The 25,986-nt window shown below is 36.8% G+C and overlaps 1 protein-coding gene and 1 non-coding gene across 10 annotated transcripts in view; both read right to left on the bottom strand.

Annotated features, from left to right (window-relative positions):
* Positions 1-25,986, bottom strand: part of LOC23687700 (trithorax group protein osa) — a 566,458-nt gene that overhangs the window by 86,492 nt on the left and 453,980 nt on the right. The gene's annotated exons all lie outside the window — the stretch shown is intronic.
* On the bottom strand, positions 4,063-4,134 carry Trnaa-agc. Its single transcript has one exon. It is a non-coding gene; the product is annotated as a tRNA-Ala (tRNA).

Below are 25,986 nucleotides of genomic sequence, written 5' to 3' on the forward strand. Positions count from 1 at the left end.
TACATGTGATGTGCAATTTCAAATGATTTAAACTGCAGCAATTTGAATTATTTCTAAAAAGTTATCCGTACAAGATAAGCCTTAACCCTCTAATACCGAACCCCGCATTTGGAATTTTGTGTATTTTTTCGTAGCTCGAAAATAAAAATGATTTTATTTTTGGCTCAAACCTTGACGCATAACACGCATATAAGAAAAGTTTTTTTATGGCTTTTGAAAAAAAATTGTATATTTGAAAATTGTTCGAAAAATTGTATTCTTATATAACCAGGGCTGGTAGCAAAAATTAATACCGAAAAAAGTTATTTTAGTGACCAGATTTGAGAAAAAAAGTGACTAAAAAGTGACTTTCGATTCTCGAAAAAGTGACTAAAAGTGACTTGAAAATCCAACCGAAATCAGTTTTATTTCAATTCTAATATACTGTTTTACGATCAATATCCAATATATTGGGAATATTCAATATGATCTTCTGCAGGTAGTAAGTCTTGTTGAGTACCATATTTGGAAATTTTTATTGTACTTCCAAAACTTTAAGATATTCCCAACAATTTTTCAAACAGAAAAGTTTACTTTTACATAAATATTCTTTTTTTAGCAAATTTTCAATCTTTTCAAAATGTTGTGTCTAAGTATCACCAAAGTATTTTATTTTGTAAATTTCAATACGATTTGGAACATTTGAAAAAATAAATTGTTTGTCGTTTCACATTTCCATCCAAACTCTCCTACCTAATAAGGTTAATATTTAATGTAACCAGATCAAGATTACGGAAAATGTTATACTTGGGCATTAATCAATATTTCAAATAAAAAATGATGATAGAAGATCGAATATGATTGAAATACTTCTTAAAACCGCGTCCTTCAAACGCCGACTTAAAAAGAACAAATGGTTCATATAAGTGACATTGGAATTTTCCATCAGTAAGTTTAATGGGAGGTACCTTTTGCTTAATTGGACATTTAGCATAAAGACGATAGGTTTAACAGGCTGTTCTTTTGAGTTATTCTTTTAAAGTAGTTAATAGCACTAATCTTCTAATATTTCAATCAAAATTACTTGGACACTTTCATGATTCATTTGACATTGGGGGTTATAGTTGGTCGAATTGGAATAAAAAATACCGCGCATATTATTGTCAAATATAAACTCTGTGGCTTTCAAAAACCTCCTGCCGAAGTGAATAAAAAAAATCCAAGAAGAGGACGCCCCACATTTCTTTGAAGAATGCATGCAAGATTTCATGAACGATTCAATGAAAACGATAAATTGACGATAAATTAATAGTCGAAAAACACGAGTCTTTTTTACGTCGTTTTTTGAAACAACGCGTTTCTTTACGCGGGACGTCGACCGACGTAAAAAAAACCTTAGGATATGCTCTAGCTTAGATCTATCCGGACATTTTTAAAGGTTTGGTTTGCAAATAAAGTCTATCCTAGGATGCATGATAAGTTTTTACTCTCAAATAGAACATTAAATAATTATTCTTTGTTATTAATATCTGCGATAAAATAACTTAAATATAATCATTTTTTTATATTTATATGATGCAATGGCGTAGCCAGAAATTATTTGTAGGAATATTAGGAGTCTTGAGAAGAAAATAGAAAAATACACTAAAAATAACCTTCTTAAAACCCCCTTTTTTACCTACGTTCAAAACAGCTAAACTGTTCATATTGTTTATTGTAATACTAAATTATCTCAAATGCATATGCATAAAAACTGAACACCAAGAATGTAAAAAACATACTCCGGATAATCGAGTCTGAAATTCCGGATAATCGAGTCACCGAATAATCGAGTCTCCGGATATTCGAGTCCGACCTGCATTACAAGTTACTTGGAACTCAATGAAAGATTAACTTTTTTACAAGTTTTTTTCACATGGAAACCATGAACCACTATTTTGATACCGACAAGAAGATGTTCTGGTGATGACCTAACTTAAAACTTAGCCTACATTAAAAAAGGCCGGTGCATTATTTTCTCCCGAAAATTTAGCTCAAAATAGTTGAAAAAAGTGACTTTTTGACGTAAAAAGTGACTTTAGTTGAAATGGCTTCAAAAAAGAGACTTTAAACTTTAACTTTTAGTTTAAAGTGACTGGTCTCAAAAAAGTGACCAAGTCACTAAAAAGTGACTCGCTACCAGCCTTGTATATAACCTTCAAATGCCTGGGGTTCTTTTAACGTGTAATACATAAAAGCATACCTTTTATATTTTTCTACGATCAACCTATCACACAAGAAGGACTTGGTGGTATAAAAATAATTTTAAATATGTCTTCCGTTAATAACAAGAAAATAAAAAAAATCCCGAAAGATCCCGAAGAAAAATAATAATTTAATAATTTTAAAAGTACTGCAAAAACTTGAATTTTTATTATTACTAAAAATTGAGTAACTAGAAGAGGCTTCAAGAAAAAAATGAAAAAGGCTAGGGATGTTCAAAAATAAAAATTATAAAAATCAAAAAACAAAAAGCATAGATTTGTGAAAAAAAAATAAATCATTGTACAAAACGTGTTTATATAACTGAAAATGATATTTAGATCGAATATAAAAAATTGGGTATTAGAGGGTTGGTTGTTTTGAAGGGCTCTTTCTTAAAAATCAGGTCACCGAATCACAATACGCATGGGGCATCATACCGGAGAAAAGTGTGCCTAAAAAATATTGCATTTTATATTTCAGTCCTTATTTTTTCTACGAGCCGAGCATGAGCCAAGAATCGGGTATAATTTCACAAAAAAAATATGTAGATCTCTTAAAAATTCGTTGATGAATTTCAGAGATTCCAGCGGAATCTGTCAGAAGCCAACATTGAAAAACTAAACAAGGGATCCTACGAAGTGCTCCTGGTTAAATTACTGTCTGGCGCATTTTTCAATTTGTGAATTACTTTCTAACAAAATTACTTTGCAAATATCACCAAGCTTCGAAACAAAATATTTGGAACGCTTTCCAATTTCTTCAATAATTTTGGTTGGAACTGTGAAGCTCATGAAAGAGTTATGTTTAAATTTCTCAAAAAATGGGTCGGAGATTCCTTCTGACGTTCTGCCGTAGATTGCTTCAGAACTCTTGTTTAATGTTTGAAGTAGCGTCAGTTAAAAAAACATCTCGGATAAGAGCAAAAAAAGAAGATTTCTCAAGAAGTGCTGCTAGCAATTCGTTCAGCAAATCTTTCAGAAATGCGTCCTAAATTTCAGCTAAACTTTGCTCAAATATCTCGGCCAAAAATGCAACTCCTTAATGGTCCCTGTTTTTTTTTTTGTTTTTTTTTTTTTGACATATTTCACCTTAAACTTTTCTATGCTTAGACATTTTGCCAAGAAAATTTACATTTGTTGAATATTCATCTAAATTAGCCAGACAGTTCGCCTCCATTTTTGATTATTTGTTTTTGAAATAAAAAAAGTTTGTTTTATGAATAATTAAATTCTACAAAACACTACTGTTTTGCTGTTTGAATTTGGAAAACTAAACCAAAGCATAGTTTGTTATATCTAATGGTATAGAAAATGGCCATTTTTGTGAATAAATTGACTACAGTGACTTTTTATCGGTAATAGTGACCAAGTGACTAAAAAATGACTCGTTAGCAGTCCTGCATGTACGCTTCCAGAAATTTCAGCTGCTCCAAACGTTCTGTTTAGATAACTTTACGAATAAATTTAGATAAACTTTGAAAAAAGTGGAACACAGATTTTGTAATAAGTAGTTTTAGACTTTTATTTTGGTTCTGAAAATTTCCTAATTTTGACACTTTCTCAACAAACTAGATAACTACATTACGAAGCAAGACATTAATGCTTTCAAAGCATGAGTGCGTTATGTGAACTTTAATTGCAAGTGCAAGTACATATAATGTTGCACTAGACATTTGGAAACCTTCAACAATTCCTTCAGAATCTTTGGCAAATCAGCATAGCTTCAAAAATTGCATTACAAGCAAGTTCAAAGAATTTTGATAACAAATAACAAGTTAATCAACTCATTACGCGAAGTAAAAATGGATAAACTATGGGCGAAATTATGAAAAATATCCACGTGCTCGGCTGGGGTTCGAACCCAGGACTCTTGTATGCTAGACGAGCGCTTTACCAACTAAGCTACCGAGCCACTTGGTGACCCAATAACTCAGATAGTTACAAGTTTTGAGCTCAAAATGATCATAACCCAGCTTAGTAGATAAAGCGCTCGTCTAGCATGCAAGAGTCCTGGGTTCGAATCCCAGCCGAGCACATGGATTTTTTTTCATGATTTCACCCATAACTTCTTTACCACGCGTCATGAGTTAATTGACTTAATAACCATGCGGACAACCCAATATATGTGTCAATAAATATCAAGTGCTTTTTTAATCTTAAAAAAAAACAGTCGTGAAAACTTCACATGAACAATATAAATGTTTTTAAAAAGCAAATTCAAAGAGCTACGAAACAATTTGAAAGGGCTTCGAAAAGCGAATCTGAAGCTTTTATATATTGAATTGTTCACAAGTATAGAACTTCAAGTTGCTTTGAAAACTCTGTTAAAGATCCTTTCAGAAAAAATAAGACGCTAGAGTATAATTCACATAAAATAAGTCGATACTGGCTTTCGGTGTAAATTCTGAAAGCTTCAAAATCTAATGCAAAGTACCTTCCGAACGATTTTTCATAAACTACAACAAAACTTATGGAAATGTTCAAAACAACCTACGAAGCGCAATTTCAGAAAAATTTCCCGATCTAGTGCATGTTACTTCTTTATCGATTCCTCGCAACTGAGACCAATAGACTCCGCAAGCGAGCATCCAAGACAACAGTAATAAATGCAACAGAATTATAAAACAAGCCCAGAAAAATTTCAGTAGGTGCAAACCTAGAGAAAACAATGAAATCTTTAGATTCGAGATGAATTTATGAGAAAATATAATACACTTTCACAGACAAAAGTTAGTGAAAAGATTTTCAATTCGCTGTGGAAGTTCTGTTAGACAACTTTCAAAGACAATTCGGAGCATCTTCAATTTACGCATATTCAACTGTAAAGGCAATTGTTCAACTTAACCCACACAATTAATTTAGAATTTTAACCGAAATTTGCACAGCCCAGTAGTCAAATTTCATAAGATCTCAGGATTCAGAAACTGAGTATCAGTAAATTGTGTTACGTTACTTACCACCTGGCGTTTGTTGGCTGAATCTTGGTTGAAATTGAATAACCGTGTTTCGCACAGCCGAGCTTGTGAAAAATATATCTGGTGTGTAAGTAGAAAATGCCTTAAGAAGCAAGTTTTAAAGATTTCCAAATCTATTTCATAGGACATCTGGGGTAAATGGTGTCCGGCCATTTGGCAGAATGCCGTTTGGTCGGATTACGTTAAAAAAATCAAATATTTTCAACGCTGATGTGGGTTTATAAGTGTGGCCCGATCTGGCGGGACGTCATGTTTGTCGCTATATAAGAGCTCAAATAATATAATTAAAGCGATCCGTTAATTCAGGACGATGTTGTGAACTCGCATCAAGGCTCTAAGCTAATGGTTGGTTAGTCTCTGGGTTACCAAGTGTTTTTTTGATAATTTCATCAGAAATTTAACCTTCTTTAAAACATAGGCTACTCTTTCGATTTGTAGCAGTTTTGTTACTATTGGCAATAATGTAGCTTATATTTTAATAAGGAATTTTACCTTCTTTAAGTCATCGGCAGATATTGCAATTATTTGCATTACACATGCATGAATATTTATAGGAGGTTTTCCATCTTTTAATCATAGGCTGTTCTTTCATATTAAAATGTTTTTCATAGTTATTGGAATCACGTTGCATCCACTGAAAAAGCCAATAAATTTTCATAACATTAAAGTTATGCGGTGATTAAACCTTATAAATGTAGAATCCAATTAGCAAAGAAATTCAGTTCGCATAGGATCCCTTGGGCAAATTAGTGGTATGCGAGATTAGGCGCGAAAAATCCAACAAGTAACGTCACTTTCGTATCAATCTCCGAAAATAGGCCAACGATCGATAGAACTGTTATATACGCCGAACAATATAGTTAACAGGTCGAGGCGACACATTTTTGCCTGTCTAGTGTTAGTAGTGACCAACACTACAACATCTAGCCGTTCAAGACCAGGACGTTACAATTTGTCGTTTCGATTGTGTTGTTCACTCATATGGCCCTCTGATACTCCCTTTCACTCTGAATATAAGTATTGCATTCACCGAAAAAAGCCAATAATATCATTTTAGTAACTGTCAGAAGCTGACTACAAACCTATGCTGGCAGCTAATGTCGCTTGCAAAAAAGTGAATAATTGCTTACATGTTGTCCTTTCAGCATTGACTGTTTCTTGAACTAACACTAACACTAAGCTGTATACCAATGATGATTTATCGTTCTTTCAGAATAAACTGTTCTTTGAAATTCAGTTCACTATTGGTTTCAATTTCAGCCAAACGGCATTCGGCCAAATGGCGTTCGGACAAACGGCATTTGTCCAAATGACCCGGAACCGGGGTAAACATAGAATACTTCTTAAAGTAGAAATAAGCTAGATGAAATAAGCAATATTGAGAATATCTTCAAAAGAAAGTATTAAATATTTCTAGAATAAGTCCAACGAGCAAGTCATACAGCACAATGATCATGATAAGTTGATTGCATAGATAGAGCGAATACAAGATATTGAATATCTAGATGAGAAGTGTTAACTTTATGTTAAACAGAAGATTTTTAGCAATTTAATGGGCAAAAACACTAATAAAATAGCCAAAGTATGCTTTTTCTTTTAAAAAAAACGAATGGAACCCCACCAGCAAAAATCAGAAGTCTGAATTTTGAATGATTGAATCAATCCAGCATAACAGTTGAATAACAAAATATATAGTTCATTCAATTGTAATGGCATAGAAACCTCTATGGTTAAAGTGATAATGAATATGGTTCCGAAATGATTTGCTTTATGATTACATGAATACTAGAGGTCAACCTTCAGAACTTTTCTAAACAGAATATTGTTCATGAAAATCATGTATTTATTTATCGTATGTTTCAAGCAAATATGGAGTATCTCTGACGTATAAAACCATATAGAAGCGTATTCCAACAATTTTTCAATATGTTTTACTGGAAAATCAAGAAAATTTCCTTCGCTCATAATTCCCCATCGGTGGACCCCCGGTGCCGGGGCCTTCTCAGCTCCGGGCGGCATCCAGAGCACACCGAATCGACACCGGAGTTCTTGTGCACTTTGTCTGCCTGCTTGTGCCTTGTGCTGTTCGCTCATCATCACCGGAGCAAAGAGCTTCACATATTTTTTGCTACCCCGACACACACATTCCCTGCTACATCCCTATCTATCTATATCTCTCGGCATCATCCGTCGTCTTCGTCGGAGTCGACCCCCATCCACACCGTAGGTACTCCGACTGAAAGCACTCTCTACAGCACTGCTGCTGCTGTCGGGTAGATTGGTGTTGCGCTATGACTCTGATCTTTTCAGAGACCTAATGAAAGATTGGAATGACGACGAATACGGCGTTCACCAGGTCAGGGTGGTAGTCAACTGGAAGGATGATGATAAGTTTCGAACGAACTCGGCTCCTCACTCTTCCCTAGTGCACCCACGTGCGTCGTTACGTTACGAGGAAAAAGCGAACAAGAAGACACAATTCTCGCATACTCTGAGATAACGCCCTAAAAGCCATTGGTAACCATGTGTGTAGCTCGTTGTTTCTGAGCAAGTGAAGGAATAAACATCCAAACCAACATCACTGGTAGGTAGATAATGATCCTTTCTTCACCATAGAGTTGTTGATTAACGTGTAAATCCATTCAAATGCTCAGAAACAATGAGCTACACACATGGTTACCAATGGCTTTTAGGGCGAGATCATAAGTTATGCGAGAATTATTGACAGTGAATGATGAAGGACGCTCCGGATTATGAGGAGTGAGGCGAACGATGGACGGATTCTTCAATCTCCTAGGCTCCTCAAATAGAGAAGAAGGAAGGCAACTCGGGGGTTCTTCGAGTGCTTCAACACCCCGAGGAGTGGGGTGGTGAGAGAGAACTACCATGTGAGCATGGAATTGATGCGGCGGTGCAGCGGAGCGAGAGGCTAGCGGCGCGGCGGTTCGTTTGCGCGCTTGAATGAGTTTTAATTAAGAAAGCGCTCAAATTAATCTAAATGGTTTCTCATTTGGTGCCGCGCGCTCGATGTGAAAACATCTTAATTGCATTATTAAACTATTCGACGGTTGCCATTTGTTTTGTTTTGGCTGCTTTTTTCTTTGTGCAGTGTCATACAGGTACCGGGCCAAGATCGCGCCGAAATCATGGCGATGATGATGATGACCGATAACGAGGCATCGGAAAGGAGAGCAATGAATAGCGGAAAATGAAGCCTCCGACTGCGAGGTGATTACTGCGTTTTTTTGAGAGTTGGAGAGTTTTCGCCTAAACCTGACTTCGTAAATTGGATGGGTAATCAAATATAAGCGTAAATGTTTAGGAGAAACGCAAATAATGAGCCGTTCACCATCAATGTAACGCAGCGTTACATATTTGCGTTATAGTATTGTAGTAAGTCCAGATTTTATCAATTCGCATTATTTAACTAAGAATCGTTTAATTAAAAACAACTTGGGTACATTACCGGACAAATTGCAGGGCCAGGCTCTTTGATTCAAGTGAGGAAATGAAGAGTGCCGCCTATCGTGGTCAGTTGTTCCGAATTTGGGGGATTGATGGCAGGAGATCTTGAACTCCATTAGGGGAATCAAGGTTTCCTTCCAAATCGCAAAGAAAGGAGACTGTCGCGTTTTGCCGGAAACTCTTAAAGATCGCAAACTTTTTTAAAACACCTTGAAGAGAAGAAGCACACATTTTTTACTCATGACGGCAAAACTCAACATTTGTTCAAATTCAAAGTCGTCTGTGACTAAAAGTCACCTAAAGAGATCAAAAATGGAATAAATCATTTACTTGGATTTTCCCCAGTTCAAGTAATCATTATGAAAAAGAGAACCCGATCTGGCATTCTACGGAAAGGGCTTTCTCGAGAAAATTATTTAGTGCACATCAAGAAATGTTATCTAAATAATATTAAAGCTTTAGAAAAAGCAAGTCTTATGTTCGATGTCCGTGTGACATGGGAACATTTCCAGAAATCTGGAGGAAATTACCAGAACCCCACTCAGTGCCGTCAGTGCCAAAAGTAGGGTCATGGAACAAAAAATTACCGCATGGATGCTAAATGCATGATTTGCGGAGGTTCTTCTCACGCTAAGGACGTCTATCCAGTGAAGGAAGATACCGATAAGTCCATATGTACGAACTGCGGGGGCAATCATAAGTCCAATTTTTGGGCTTGCCCTTCGCGTAGGCGAGTCGTCGAGGCTCGTGCCAGGCAGATGAACAGTAATATCCGTTACGATAACGGTCGTTTCCGGAATTTGCCTGGTAGAGTATCGAACAATGCTCATTTTTCAGTTAACGATCGCATGATCAAAAATCATACTCATCAGGAAGATTATAATCACGCTCATTCAAAAGCTAATTTTAATCCGTTGGGTACCCGTTCGAATATTTTAATTTCGAATGTATCTACCCAAGGAAAATCATTTGCCGATATCGTAGCAGATAATTTGAACTCCTCCCCTATTCATACTATGAGTACCCATTCTAATTGTTTCAAATCAAATGGAAAACACCCTGCCGCCACAGGAAACTTCTACTCCGCCTCTTCGTCTACCGAAAATTCTAACGGAAAATCATCAGATAATGTACCCACTTGAAGTGATATGTCTGCCTCTGATTTAAGTTTTCTAACTGAACAATTGAACCTAATGATTGATGCAATGTTCAAAGCCACCAATATAACTGAAGCAGTCCAAGTTGGTGTAAAATTTACTCATCAAATTGTTATTGGATTACGTTTTTCTGATGGATCCAATAAATGATAATTTAAATATTTTAAATTGGAATGCTCGTTCTTTGAGTGGAGGAGCGTTTATTTTTCTTACAGCTAATAACGTGCATATAGCAGTTACTACTGAAACCTATTTAAAACCTGGATCCAAACTAAAAATAGATCCTAACTTTTTTGTTTATCGTAATGATCGACTTGATGGGGCATGTGGGGGAGTTGCAATCATCATTCATAGGCGTATAAAACATCAACTGTTTTCGTCATTTGAAACTTAAGTCTCTGAAACTTTAGGTGTTTCTGTTGAAACACAGCTTGGTAAATATACTTTCATAGCTGCCTATTTGCCTTTTCAATGCTCTTGACAGCAAGTTAATTTACTCCAAACTAATTTGCGTAAATTGACTCACAACAAGTCCACATTTTTTTGTCATTGGTGACTTTAATGCCAAACATCGGTCATGGAATAATTCTCAAAGTAATTCCAACGGCAGAATTTTATTTGATGAGTGCTCTTCAGGTTATTTCTCAATTCAATACCCTAATAGTCCTACTTGTTTTTCCTCTTAGAGAAATCCTTCTACGATTGATTTGGTCTTAACTGACTCAATCCATCGTAAATCTAGGTATTTCCACATTACAAAGTCAAAGTACAAACTAATACTAGGCTTCCGCACCGTTCTCAACTCTTTTTGTTTGCGGTTACCCCTATGAATCAATCCCTTTATTTTTCTCACTAGATATTCCTCAACCAAGCTGTTTTTTTTACGCCCATTCCCCACCGGACAGATGATGAACATTTTGCCATCAATCAACGCTCGTCCGCTCGAAAGATCAGATCACTCTTTCAATATTCCCTTTTTCTCCCGGTCCTCCTCGCCCCAACAACGCCCCGGTCCTGGCCACTTATCCAATTAATTCCCAGATCGCATATCGTTCGAGTTTCCCTCTCGCACGGAGGAACTGGAAAATCTTCGCCGCTAGTCTTCGACTTCGTTTTAGTAAAGTGAGTGGCGACGCTAGAGAATGATGACGAGTCGACTGAATCAACGTATGGTTCTGCTGACTCATACACTACTAGCTGGTTTGCTTGCTGTGCGGTTTGTTGTATAAACCCGGGTAGAGGTAAATGGGAAATCAAAATCAAGACAAATTTTGACATCAGAACTAAATTAGATATTTTTATGAGTTTTACGAAAAACTGAGCATATATTGCAATAGCAAAACGTGGTGTCATATCGTCATATGTTATTTAGATTTTATTTTAATACTAGTCAAAACTCTGAATATCAAACTTTGTTATCACAGCTCATTTTGTTATAACTGAAGATGAGTGTTTACAAGAAGATATTTGAATGTTTTGAAGATGTTTTTTGAAATTGATCTGTTCTTATAATCTTAAATTTAGATATTACTTTGTTCTTCTCTCGAACATTTACAGATATTTTTTTTACATTTTTGCACTGATTTTATACAAACCAATGTGAAACTTGACCCTTTTGTTATTTTATTCAAAATGTCAAAGCACATTTGCCATTGACTAGCATTTTTCTTCCACTAGGGTAGTGCCTCTTCTCGGTATGTACCTACCGCCGAGCGCTACAAAGTCGATTCATTGGAAATTCAATCACACGAACCACTCGCTCTCTCGGACTCGCAGTGGATCGCAGTAATCATTAGCTATGCAAATTGGGGCGAGTGCTGGTGCGTTTCTGATTCTATTTCGCGTTTCATTTTGTGCCCCTGCTTTATCTAACTTCTAGATTGAAACTAGCGATTGACGCCGCATACCGCAATCTTGTCTAGTGTTGTGGTTTATGTAGGTACTTGTCTTGAATAAAATCTAGCTGAAGGAAAAGCAAGGGGTGGTGCGGGAAGCTGGGTATGGAATTCAGTCGAAAACTGGTGGTTGTGATTTGTTTACAAAGCAAGATACGGAGCTTGTGGTGTAGGTCATGGACTCCGGAGAAATGTATATTTTTTCCTGTTGCTTTTTGAAATGTTTTCGAGCGCAGTGAACTATTTGGATTCTATCGTATGGCTGAATGGTTGTCAATATCGATGTAAATGTATCTATGTTGACTTATTTGGTTCAGCTATAGCTATACAGTAAACCAATGAACTACGGATTGCGACTTTATAGTACAGAAAAGCACGATGATAGAAACAGTTACCAAAGCATACATTGAGTATATCTGTTTTCAGCACCATTCGTACATTTATCCAACGAGGCTTGCTGAGTTGAGTAAATCCGACGAGTATTGAAAAAATCATAATTTTGCAATTTGTTGCATAAATAACTATTCAAATCAAAAGAGTAAAGCTAAATGGAATGTGACTAGGGCAAAATGTCTGGAAGTACCTCGTCCGCGTCTGACAAAATAAAGCAATTGCGGTTTTTGGTGATTTTGAACTTGCAATATAATCTTGTTCGAAGAACTTGATCAAATAATTAGTGTTGACAACCAATCAAAACATTCAGGAAAAGTGTATAGATTAGACTGATGCAAATTTTGAAGTTTTTGCTCCCCTATGCTTAAACGATGTCAATTATGATGAAAATAATCATCCCAAAATTTGAAGTGATTCGGAAGAAATTTGGTTTTGCACACGCTATTTGAAGTATTTGAACCTTTTGCGTTCGCTCCTCTAACTGCTCGTCATACTAATCTATGGAAAGATGAACACACTCATCTCATGTGAAAACTTCCCAGCTACAACTTTGCCGAAGACCACATTTCGATGGGACATAAAGATAATTTGTTATTATTAGCTTAGCTTAGACTGACTACACATATCAATGGTTGCTATTCCGTGATTGACCGAAGTCAGTGAAAATGCACAAAGAATCAACTAGAAGTTCGGCTGGGATTGGCCATAATCTTCTTCAGTGTGCATAATTCAGTGCCTCTATTTATACAGGGTCAATAACGGCGCCGGCCACGTCCTTGCAGTCAGGTGGGATTGGGGGAAGGAATGTTAGTGTGTAACCTTTGCTATTTGGAGACCGTGTTTGCCTCTGCATCTCCACAAAGGTTACTGGGAGGGATGTTTGTTAATGGGGAGGATCGTTGGGTCATAGGATTCACTTTGATAAGCGATTAGACCATGATAAACAATGATTTGTGAGATATATACATGCTTATACGTAAATATAATATTTTCATTTGATATGAACAATTTCTATGTAGAGGAAAATTATGCCGACACTTGAGGTGACGAACCATTCAAAGTTTGTTGAACAAATACCTAAATGTAACATTCCTATAGCTGTCAGGACGAAAGCATGTGTTATTATATTTTACTCATTTGAAAAGAAACAAAAAACTCGATTGGTTGGGACATCATAGAACACTCTTATTCTTATGCCGACACTTACAGTGGCGAACCATCCAAAGTTTGTTGAATAAAGTGAACCTTTCGCAAGTCTACACTTGTAGTGTTGAACCATTCAAAGTATTTTTAATTACAAAAATAAAGGTATATAAGAGGTGTTCTGAAAAAAAAAATGTTAAACATAAATAAATCATGAATCAGAGTTTGTGTCGACACTCACAGTGACGAACCATCCATAGTTTGTTGAAAAATCATATTTGCATCCCACCATTGTAACGATTGAATGTGCAGTCATACATATTTTATAGATTAGAAATAGTAGCATGAAACGAGCTCACCAATTGATCCGTTATCCTTGACTGAGCAGCCACAATCCACTTTCGGCTTCACTCGTTTGCTCGGCTATAAAAAAGCACTCAGGAAAAAAAAAATAAGCGCGCGACCCAAAAAGAATAATAAAAAAAAAACTGTTCGGGCTTTCCTGACGCACTGCCCAGGAGCAAGCGTCAAGGTCGAAGGATCAAACAGAACTAACCGATCGCGGCACTTTTTCAGTTACTCCAACCGAACTCACCGATCACGCCACTTTTTCACTTACGAGACCGACGCGCGACATGTTTGATCCTGCCCTCGTCGCTTGCCCCGGGAAAAGCAAGTGTCAAGGTCGAAAGATCAAACAGAACTCGACATAAAGATAATTTGTTATTATTGATGACAAAGTCTAAATCATGCTGAGATGATCATTCAATTACTTTCAGAGCAACACTGCTTTTTTGCTGTAGAACAAAGTAGCCTGGATTACTTTGATCTATTCTTCCCGCCAGGAGCGCCACTGTTGCCTGCCGAACAGTTGATGAAGCATGCTACATGCATACCAACTTTATGATGATGAATAACAATTGATCCTGAGGTCCAATCATAAAGTGATCTTCGGCAAAGTTGTAGCTGGGGGGATTTCACATTAGAAGAATTGATTCACTTTTCCATAAAATATTAAGACAAAGAGATAAAGAGTTGAACACTAAAGATTGGTGTTTTCCATAGTAATCTCCAAATAAACTTCAAATGGCGTGTGCACAGTCAATTTTTTTTCCGAATCACTTCAAACTTTGGGAGGATGCTATTTACCATAATTTAAATCCTTTAAGCATAGGGGAGCAAACATTTCAAAATTTGCATCACTCTAGTATAGATGTTAAGAGGGCCTTCCTTAGCCAAGTGATTAGAGTCCGCGGCTACAAAACAAAGCCATGCTGGATGTGTCTGGGTTCAATTCCCGGTCGGTCCAGGATCTTTTCGTATTGGAAATTTCCTTGACTTCCCTGGGCATAGAGTATAATCGCTCCTGCCACATGATATACGAATGCGAAAATGGCAACTTTGGCAATGAAAGCTCTCAGTTAATAACTGTGGAAGTGCTCATAAGAACACTAAGCTGAGTAGCAGGCTCTGTCCCAGTGAGGACGTAATGCCAAGGAGAAAAAGAAGTACACAACAAAGTTGGGTCTCCTACTACACGATATACCCTAGTATTCGTTATGCAATAACAACACAAATAAACGAAAAGAGGTCCAATAAGAATCAGGAAATACTCCAAAAGTTTAATCAAAAGAATTCTTCAAGCAATGCGACCAGATTTCTGGAAATTCTTTGAGAAATTACGCCAGATATTACTCCAAGTATTTTGCATGATTTTGTAGAGAAATGTTTTGATAGATTAATTCAAATATTTGCGTCCAAGAATTTCTTCATAAATTTATTCATTGTTTCAAGAATTCAACAAGACTTTTTCTAAGGAAATCTCCAGAAATTATTCCAAAGATTCCTATAAAGTTTCTTCTAGAAATTTTTCAAGCAAGCGCTCAGTTCTCCAAGAACTTCTCTAGGTAAATTTCCTAGAATTTTCTAAGATTGTCGTTTAAGGAGGATTCAAAAATTATTTCGTATCTTCCAAGGATTTTTTGCATTTTTCGTTTTGTTTTCAATTTTATTTAAAGCTCAATCTAAAGCATCTCAATGAGCGGGAGGAATTTTTATCTTATTTTTAAAATGTCAGTGTGCGTGATTTGAGTATGGAACGTGCAGGCAAGATGAGAAAGGCAATTAAATTGATTCGGTCGGAAGAAACGTTTTTGCTAAATCCATACTATTTTTGCTGAAATTTTTATTTTTTTTTAATTCAAGAGCACAAAACCCCGTGTAAATGAAAAGTAAGAAGGACAACAAAAACTACCGCTAGATTCCAGTTATCGTTCACTGGAACTAATTATGATTTCAACCCGAGAGTTCCTTAAGGATACTTCCATAAATTTCATTGCAGATACATGTAGACCGTCTTTAGAGATTGCGTCATAGTAATTTATCCAGATATTTCCAAATAAATTCTAGTTGGCTGAATGAATTGACTGAACATGGTTTCAATTTTTAAATAACTATTTCTGTTGGAATCCATTAGTGCATAGTAAAAGGTAATTTTCAGAATTTTTTTGTAATTATTTCGAATAAAAAATCCATAAGTATTTGTAAACGAATTCTAAACTGATTTTTGTTGAAACTAGTCAAGCAAAACCTGATAAACTACTGCAGTAGAGAATTCTTGCAAGAATGTTGAAGACCCTTTTATAAGTCGGAAGATTAACTAGATGAATTGCTAGAATAATTGAAGGAATATAGAAATCTTTTGGAATATATACTGATAGGATTACTCAAGAAATCTTCGGAAGAATCTGTTGGAGTAATCCCTACATGAACTGCTGGAGAGAATCCTAGATAAATCAATGGAAGGCATTCTCTAAGAAACGTTAAAAATTTAACGAAACGTTTCTGAGGAAAATAATAAGGAGTCCTAGAAAAATTGCTAAATGAATTCTAGCAAGATCTTCTGAAGATCTAGCAATAATCACTATGATGTATATCAGTTGAAAATCTCACCAAAATTCCAGAAGATCTAGCAATAATCACTATGATGTATATCAGTTGAAAATCTCACCAAAATTCCAGAAGATTCGAGTGAAATTTGGGAAAAATTTCATTTTGTTTTCAACCCTGCCGATAATTGAGGTTTTGAGGTATTTTCTGAAGATCTCATCAGAAATAACTTATGGAGTTTCATTTAAGACGACATTGAATAAAATAAGAACCGATGCACAATAAGTATACCTGACCTTCAATCTCTTATTAGCAAAAAGACATCGGAGGTATTTTATCAGTATTTGTGCAGGTCAAATGGAAAAATAAGTTACATGTGAATTATCAAAAGTCTACAGCAAATATCTAAGGCTAGGCAAGAGCCAGGAAAAAAACTTCGCAGACTTCCTGGAAGTCGTTACGGCCCCCTAGGGGTCCGCGGACCATCGATTGGGAAGGCCTGTCTTAAAAGATACGTTTTTTGGATTTATGCCAAAAAGTTTAGCGAATTCAATACAAAAACGTTTACATAGGTTCGTCGAAATGTTTAGCTTGTTCACCAATACTATGTATCATGATCTTCCGCTTACTCTATTTCAAATATAAACCTAGATTTAGGAAAGTCATCGAGTTTTGGAAGAATATTATGAAAATTTGTATGGAGAAATCTATCACAGTAGCATGGATTTGCATCGCGTTGATAAAACATCGAGCTAAAGATCGAGTAAGGGAGAGTATAATGTACTTTGAAACGGATATTTCATAAACTTCCACGAATTCCTAAGGGTGCATGGCACCACTGCCAACCTCTGTAGTGTAATTCATATAATTGCGGAAGTTGTGTTTGAAGACAGTGTAGAAGTAGGCATCTCAGGCGCCACAAGGACGCGGTCAGGACAGCTTATGACTTTTGAAGGATGCCTCATTCTCGTCTAAGAACTAAGATGATGATATTCTAATGTTAGGTTTCATCCTCAATTTAAGATGAACGGCCGAGTTTTGCAAACCGGACCGTAATGCTTCCTTTGTATCGATGAAAATGCACATAATCAGCAGGAGCATTGAGCACAACTTAAAACAGAGATTTGGAACCACTTTCTGGATTTCAGACAAAATTGAGTACAGTCGAGAGCTGCGTCCTTGTGACAAAAGATAACGGGAAAGGATGATTAGTTGGATGCCTCGCTCTGGTCGCTCTTTAAATCTTACTGAACTTTACGGAAGGATCTATGTAAAAAAGAGAGATTATCTCCTCTTTATTATCTCTTTTCGATTATAAAAGTGCAATACTAAAACTTTTGGGGGGTTTTCACTATAGAGCGAAATACAATGTCCCTGACTAGCGTTCTATATGAAAACGCAACAGATGAATTGAGGAGAAAGTAAACAAAGAGAGCCTCTCAATAGATAGGTCTTTTTGAAAAGTTACTCGAGAAATGCCGAATTGTTGGATGTCTACTTAAGAAAGTCACAGATCACCACGGGAAGTTGGGTATTGTTGGTTGGAAGATAATCGCCATCAAGACGCTTGATCAATGTTCGAAGTTTCTTTATATGAGGGACAGTGTTGGGATTGAACTCACGACCTTCTGTTTAGTGAGCTGAAATGATGCCTTTTATATCGCTGAAATCACAAATGATAGATGAAAATCTATTGAGATTGCACCAGTATGAACACGCAAAACATCTCAGTTCAAATTGACACTTGCTAGATACAACCAATCAGAAAGTGTTAATTATCGGCACTCCAATTAACGGAACGCTGTATCAACGTGCAACATAACAAGCAATCAAACACAATTCCCGCGTGTAGGTATGACTGAACGGTTTTAGCTCCGAACAGATGACACACTTCCGTGCAATCACACGATGGCGAGGGGAAAAGCGCCAAGATAAAAGAAATAAACGAAAACAATCAAATTAAACGCGCTGGTAAATAAATCTAGACAGCAAGCACGTGCTCTCCATCATAAATCTTTCCCCGATTCAAATCCCAAACGGCAGCAGTAGAGAGCGGGGCAAGTATATCTGTCTGGCTATGTACACATAAATACGGAATCACCATCATGTTTTATATACAACAAACGGCTAACGGGTACAACAGGCAAATGCCATCAATAGCAACAACAACAACAAAACGACGGCAATGACGACGAAAAAAAAACTAAAACATCATCGTCAAGAAGAAGAAGAGGCATCAGCAAAAATGCGATTGTAGAGTATAAATAAACCGAACGAGATTCCCTGCTCTGACGTCACATACCTCTGGCTGACTACGACGAAGCCGAGGAATACGGTGATCAAAGTGCAACTCGACAAACGCGGCTTCGATGATGACGACGACTACACGGTTGGCGAGTGAAAAAAAAAAGAACAAAAATCTTTATGTGAAAAGTAAAATTCCAACAACAGCAACCACACCAAAGTGCAACGACGACGACTGCTGGAACTTTGAGCAAACTAGCTGCCCGAAGGGCGCAGAACGCGGGCGGTTTGGACGGGGGAGGCCTTGAGGGAAATGAAAAGGGCTCACCGATAACAGAAAATAATAACATACACGCTTTGCTGGGCTTCTGCTGCCATCAGTCTGGCACCGTCGTCGTCTACCGACTCAATCTTCCGCACCTCCTCCTTCTTTGCAATCGACGAACTCTGTGTTCAGTTGTTATTACCGAATGGAAGTAGGTATACCGGGGAAAGACAACTGCCAACAGAAGAAGAGTAGTCGGAGGTGTGTTACGGTTACCTTCCCCCAACAAGTGCTTACTGAATGTGGTTGTGTATGCCGACAGGTAGTGGGATTTTAAAAGACTCAACGGCAGGGATGGCTTTTTAATTCTTCGGATTCAGAGGTTATTAACCAGATCAATAGGTCAGTAAGTTAAAAAGGTGAACGGTAATTTTGATTTCGTAGCCGTTCAAATGGAGTACCGATCAGGTAGCGACGTTTCGTCTGAATAACGGATTCTAAAGACATCTAAATCAGAAATTGTTTTCAGAAAGGTAGCGAGCATATTCACACTGTTGTGTAGATGGAAGTTATCCACATTTTGGTTGTGTCCATAAAACTTGGTATTTTTTTCTAATTAGAGACGGTAATTGTTTCTTTTGTGCTGCTTAATAGTGAACAGTCTCCGGTGGAGACATAGACATTTTCGTTTAAAATTTCTGAATGAATCCGACAGAATACCAAAATATGTATAGGACCTTAACATTTCTACTCTTTTGTACCTTTTTTGCGATTCATATTCTCTAAAAACTGAGAGTGAAATGTAAAACAAGAAGAATATCTCATGGGTCTTCCTCAACCTAGTGGTAATGTCCGCGGTTACAAAGCAAAGCCATGCAGAAGGTGTCTAGGATCGATTCCCGGTCGGTCCAGGATCTTTTCGTAAAGGAAATTTCCTTGACTTCCCTGGGCATAGAGTACTTGCGACATGATATACGACCGCTAAAATGGCAGCTTCGGCAAAGAAAGCTCTCAGTTAATAACTATGGAAGAGCACTTAGAACACTGAGTTGAGATGCATACTCTGTCTCAGTGGGGACGTGCAGCCAAGAAGAAACAGAAGAAGATTGAAAAGAAGATCCTGAGAGACAGTATTAGTGGTTTATTGACTATCAGTTCTAGATTTTTCTCCTTTCACATCTTGCAACTCTATTAGTAGCAATCATCTTTCTCCACGATAGGAATACAAGAATTTACATCTGTCGAGGAAAGCTCCCACGTTACAATGAATATTGAGAAATTGAATTAATTGCTTACTTGACAGAACATTTTTAGGATTTTATCCAAGAAACCTTTCAAAAAATCTTCCCGAAATTCCTATGCCGATTTTTTTCCACAGGGATTGTTATGAAAAGGTCTTCACAGATTCTCACAAAAGTACTTCGAGGGATTTTGTTCACCGATGGCTTACGCTGATAATAAAACGTTCTCGCCAACAAGATCTACCAGGGATTCCTGCAGAAATTACTCTAGGATTTATCATCAATTTTATCCAACATCATGAAAGTGTTCCCCAAGAATTTACTCCACAGAGTCAGAATCTCCCCACCCAGGTGCTATTCCACTAGACCCTTCTGATGGTTTCTCCAAAAAAAAAAAAGATCACGTAAGTTTTCCACCAGAGAATGTTGCAGCGATTCCAGTAATTCTTATTAAACTTATTCTTTTTTTTATGGTTTCGACTCGAGTTTTTCAGGAATTGTTCCAGAAAAAGTTGGAAGGGTACGATGGGCAGGCACGTTGTGAGAATGCCGGACAACAAACCTGCAGAAATGGTGTTCACCTCGAATCCAGCCGGTACACGATGAAGAGGAGCGCAACGAGCTAGGTGGTTTGACCAAGTGGAACAGAATCTTGGAAGTGTGGGCGAGCGATAAACTAAATACGATGTGTGGTATTAGCGATTGAAGCATTGAATTAGTATTTGTGATAACTTCAGTTTTGAAGTGGTAGTTGTGCAATGCTAACTTCGGCGAGCCGAAAGTTAACGAAGTTGCCGAAGATGTGTGGCAGGCTGCGAACACAATTTATAAAATCATCAGCTGATCGTTTTTGTTACATATTTTTGTGACTAATAAAAACAAACACATACTAAGAATCATACCTGTCCTATGCGACATTGTCTTGAAAACTTAATTGTAAATTTATGGAAGAAACTTAAAATTTCTGAAAATATTTTTGAAATCATCTCTGGCATCCTTAGAGAATTTTCTGGTTTAAATCTTTAAAAAATGCTGAGTTATAATTTTTGAGGAAGTTAGTGAAAAATACGCTGGATAAATTTATGAGAAAATCAGAGGGAAAAAATCACCGAGAAATTTCTCGACAAACTTGTTAAGGAACCGCTAGAGAAATATCTGTAGCAGTTTCTGAAGATTGTTGTGCCTAAAAATTATTGTTTGAATTCTTATAAATGGCTTAACGAAATTATTGGAGCCAATTCTCCAATACACGTAGGATACATTGCATAGAAAATTTCCAGAGATCGCACTTTGGGCTCATCGTCAAGCACCTTCTGTGCTATTTGCTTATGGATGATGATTATGGAATCTTTGGCGAAATTCTTGAAATATTTTTGAATAAAGTTTTTGGGAATGTATTTCTTGTAAAATTTCCTATGAATAAATGGGGAAATTTGTGGAATAGATATTTTTAAGAGAAGTTTTTTTTAGTGGGAGATTTGTCCCTTGTAGGAAGGCCTCACAGACAACCAGTGGCAAACATTTCTGACGAAAAGTTTATCGGACTGAAACGGGAATCGAACCCACACTCCTCAGCATGGTGTGTTCAAATGCCTGGTGACACTAACCTCACGGCTAGGATGTCCACGTTTTTTTATTGTTTCCATAGCCAAATTTTCCATATTGTATGATTTTTTGGCGGAACTCTTGGAAATTTTTCTTGTAGAATCCCTATAAGTATTTATGGCGATACTACTAAAAATTTTTCGTTGAAGTCTCCAGAAAAAAAACAGTAAGGCTTTCTTATGATTTGAATTGATTTTGACGGATTTTTTCTCTAGAGTTCATTGGGTAATTTGCAGCAAACAGTCTGAGAGAATATTCATTCCTCAAGATTTTTGAGGATAAAAATAATACTTGCATTTTTTATGGGTTTTGTCGATCATAGTATGAAACATGCAATAAAATTAAGAAGAATGAACATTCAGAACAACATCGTAAAATGTGCTATTTTTTATCATTCATATATGAGAGGTTTTTGATAGGCATATTGCAAACTAAGAAAAATTCAAATAATTCTTGTAAATGTTGCAAATGCATTGAATTGGTAATTATAAACTATTCCTATAGTGTACACATTCAATGATGTTCAAATTTACAGAATTCGAGGCATTTCCAGATCGTGTCCGGTATTGGGTGCCACCTTTCGATATCGATCAATTTGGTACTGAAATACATCATCAAAATGCAATGTCAAAATTCATATTTATATGTTCAAATTTATTTTTGTATACTATAAAAATGATAATATTTATCATAAATGGGTAACACAAGCCCACAAAATCAATATTTTTCGAATTATGAATTTAGTGGCTTAAGTGTCCGGTACTGAGGGATCTCCCCCTAAGTTTTATTTGCGTAATTAGAAATCTATTTGATGAAAAATTCTTTGTTTCATCCAACTCTAATTCATAACTGTGAAGTGACTGCATTTCAATATTTCAAGGATCACATTACCAATCAAGGTTATTCTCATATCCATCAACTGAAATTTCTTTGTATGACAATCGTTGAAATACAGAGGAATGTTCATAATATATGAATCAATATTTGATAAAGTTAGGTCTCCTATAAGACGCTGCTACCCACTTTCCTCCTACAGCAATTTTTCAGCAGTTTTCAATGGGATAAAGCTGATTTTTTGTTTGTTGCCGAGACGATTATGCTACTTTGCCCTCCGAACGCCAGTTCCCCGAATGACCCGTGTTCTCGAAGGCCATAAAGGTACAAAAATACGCTTCAGTGACAAGATGATGAGCTATATCGAACGCTAAGCAATCAAAAGAAGGAAATATTTGGTCAGTTTCGACTAAATATATATTAAAAAAAAGGTGGAGGATGGTGAAACTCTTTAGAACCGCCAATTAAATAAAGAAGGGTACATATTAGACGACTGGTTGTTCCATCACCTTGAAATGAATTAATAACGATTATAAGTGTCAAAAACTTTTCGGGGAAATGGGCTAATCAGGGAACTGGCATTCGAGGAACTAGCGTTCGGTAAAACGACATTCGGGGAAAAGAAGCACAACCGGCTGAGACCTAACGATGACACCTGAATCGTTTGGATGACAGCTGAGAAAATGCGGCGTTTTCGTTCTAAAGCGTATGATCTTCGAAATTCATTAAATTTCTTCATACAAAAAACGTCCTCACAAATTTCTCACCATGATCTAAAAAAATCTTTCTAATGGCATCCAAAGATTTAAGATCCGTTAGCGCCTTGCAAAGATATTAATGTTTGAAAACAACCACAGATAACTCTGCAACCATAAGAGACAGAAAAGTAGTTTCTTAGGAAAAAAGTTGCGCAATCAAACGTTCTAAAAGTAACGATTTTTTGGGAGTATTTATCGAATGAGAAGTTATAGAGAAAAAACTTAATTTTTAGCACCACCCTAACTTATTTGTTAAAAAAAATCATAACTCGCGAACCATTAGAGATAGAAATTTGGGTTCTCCGCCAAAGTTGCTCCAAATCGATTATTCTAAAACATTGTTGAAAACTGTATTGGTCTAAATTGTGTTCTGATAACCTAAACCATGAAGGCCACCCTAATTACACATTGCTGAAGAAAATGTCTCCAAAATATGGAGAAACTGATATATCTGACGGTTTAGACGCGAACATTTTTGTCTTCGTAGATATAGCTTTTGGACCTATGCAATGACTTTCTATTACATTTCAAGGCTGATTTTCGTGAACGACGGAGGTAAAAACATAGCCTTATGTCAGGCTACTCCATGGAACTCACTTGAATTCTACATGCTTGAACTCAATAATAATCTTCAATTCAGCAAACCAACCCCCAACCTACAATAATCAGTTCACCGAGAAATTTTCGGAACCCATTCGTCGGAATCCATCCACCATCGGTCGTATAAAATGCTAAAATACTCTGTCCGAACCATGGCTCCTCGGTTACGTCGACTCACCTGCAAAGAAACGAGAGAGAGTGAAAAACAAACATTAGAACAAACTCCTGCTGTGTTTTATGCTGACGAACGACCGGCAGTCGTTCGTCAAATAAATTCAAATTCTACACCGGAAGGTAAGGGTCAAGGACGTTCCCTCCCACCCCCGGTACGCAGAGAGTCCATTCAACTTTCGGATATGCCTACGTTGTGGTCTCCCCCCTTCCCTAGTATAGTAGACCGCACTCCCCATCGACGACCGGTTTGGATCAAAGTGTTTCCCGGTACTGTAGTCCCCGTATCGAGCTAAAAAGCACATGTTTTAGAGACGGATCGTTTCGTTTCGTTTTGGTACGTAAACGTATAGCTAACATACATACGGTTGTGATAGGAAGGTACAAATAAACGCCGCAACAAACTCAGGGCGGCGAAGTGAGTGCAATGCATAAACACAGCTGTTAGCCGGGCGCTGTTCCGATCTGGGTGAGGGGAAGGAGGGGGTGGGGACGGTGGAGATCCAGGAAGGTCGTTTCGTTTATAATAAAACGATTTCATATGCAACTCTTCATAGCCGTAGCCATGGGGAACACTGCCCTCAATCTTCCAAATCTCTATTATGTACTGGTGCGGCTGTTATTTTTTTAAGAGTTCTGCATTATTCTACCATTCTTTTTGTTTCAAATATTCCAATGAGAGCATATACAAGTAGAATTGCTTCAGACCTTTCTAAGAAAATCCTCTGAACTTTCTGAACTTTCAAGAAAAAATGAGAACAGCAATAGCCCTTTTTTGTTTCAAGGTCTTCAAAAACGGAAATTATTGATTTTTTTTTTCATGTAAAAAACCATTTTTTTGTGAAATTACATATTTTTGCTGAAAAGTCAAAGTTTTTAGCTTTCATTTCGTACCAAAAGATTGAAAATCGGTCAAACGGTTCAAAAGTTATAATTTTTTTAGATATAAAAATTTTGCAAAATCGCGATTTTTCTGGTCATCCTATTTTGGAAATGGTCACCCTTATCAAAAAATCCAAAAACATGTGTATCCTTATTTTCGATAAGGAGCAAATAGCAAATTTTCATGGAATTCGGTGACCCACTAGATCGGTTGTTCATGGAATGGCTGTATATCGAGATATAGAGAGAAACTTTGTATGCAGAATAAAGGGACTGAAAAAACCATCGACATAGGGAGATATATCGAGATGTAGAACATCGATATGTGTAATTGAAATTACAAGATAAAATTTCAATTAATTCGATTTTTTCAACATGTTTGCCCTCTCCATACAAAATTCTTCTCTAACACTCTCTGTGACAAATAAAGCAAATATTTTGCCAAACAAGCTGGCAAACTTGCATGCAAGTTGGATTAAATAGACAAATTTTGATTTTCAACACTCAATATCTCAAAAACTGTTTATATGTATGTTTATTTGCATGTTCCGCCATAACTATAGAATGCCTCAACCGATTTCCACCAACATTTATTCCTCAGACAGTGAAGATAGTCATAGCAATTTTGTAATTCAAGATGGCTTCCTAAATTCCAAGATGGCGGCTCATATTCCTACACGTCCGTAGTGTAGCGACAATGTCCTTTCGGATACTATGCGATATGGGTATCTATCGATTGGGCTCGATAAGTAGAACACGAAAATCAATGTCCAAAGCCATTTTTCATAAACAAGATGGCGAAACTAGATATAAATTGGCAACCATGAGATGATTAATTAAGACCTGAAACCATCCAAAATGAACTTGTTTCGATCAGGCTTGATAGAAATGAATATTTATTTGTTCACCGGCAGATTCGTCTGTTTTGCTCAAAGTAATAGGAAGCAAGGAGAAGAGGGGAACGGCGGGAGAAAATGTTTATGATTAAATATTGAAGAGGGCATGCCATATGGAACAGTATTACGTGAACGGCCTCGTGTTATTCGTTCGTCTGGCGTGTTGTTCAAATAACACTGTTTTAATTTAATTCAAAAACAATAAGCTATAAATGGTTAGTTTGTTCGTCCCAAACTACTAGAGGTACAAAATATGGTCCAATCCTCCTTTGCTCAATTATGAGTGAATAAAACTTGACCGCTTTTATTCATTTTCTTAGTGTGTAAAAAGAAACCCCTAAACGATATTCC

This window comes from Aedes aegypti, chromosome 3 (assembly GCF_002204515.2).
Source record: "Aedes aegypti strain LVP_AGWG chromosome 3, AaegL5.0 Primary Assembly, whole genome shotgun sequence".
Classification (NCBI taxonomy): domain Eukaryota; kingdom Metazoa; phylum Arthropoda; class Insecta; order Diptera; family Culicidae; genus Aedes; species Aedes aegypti.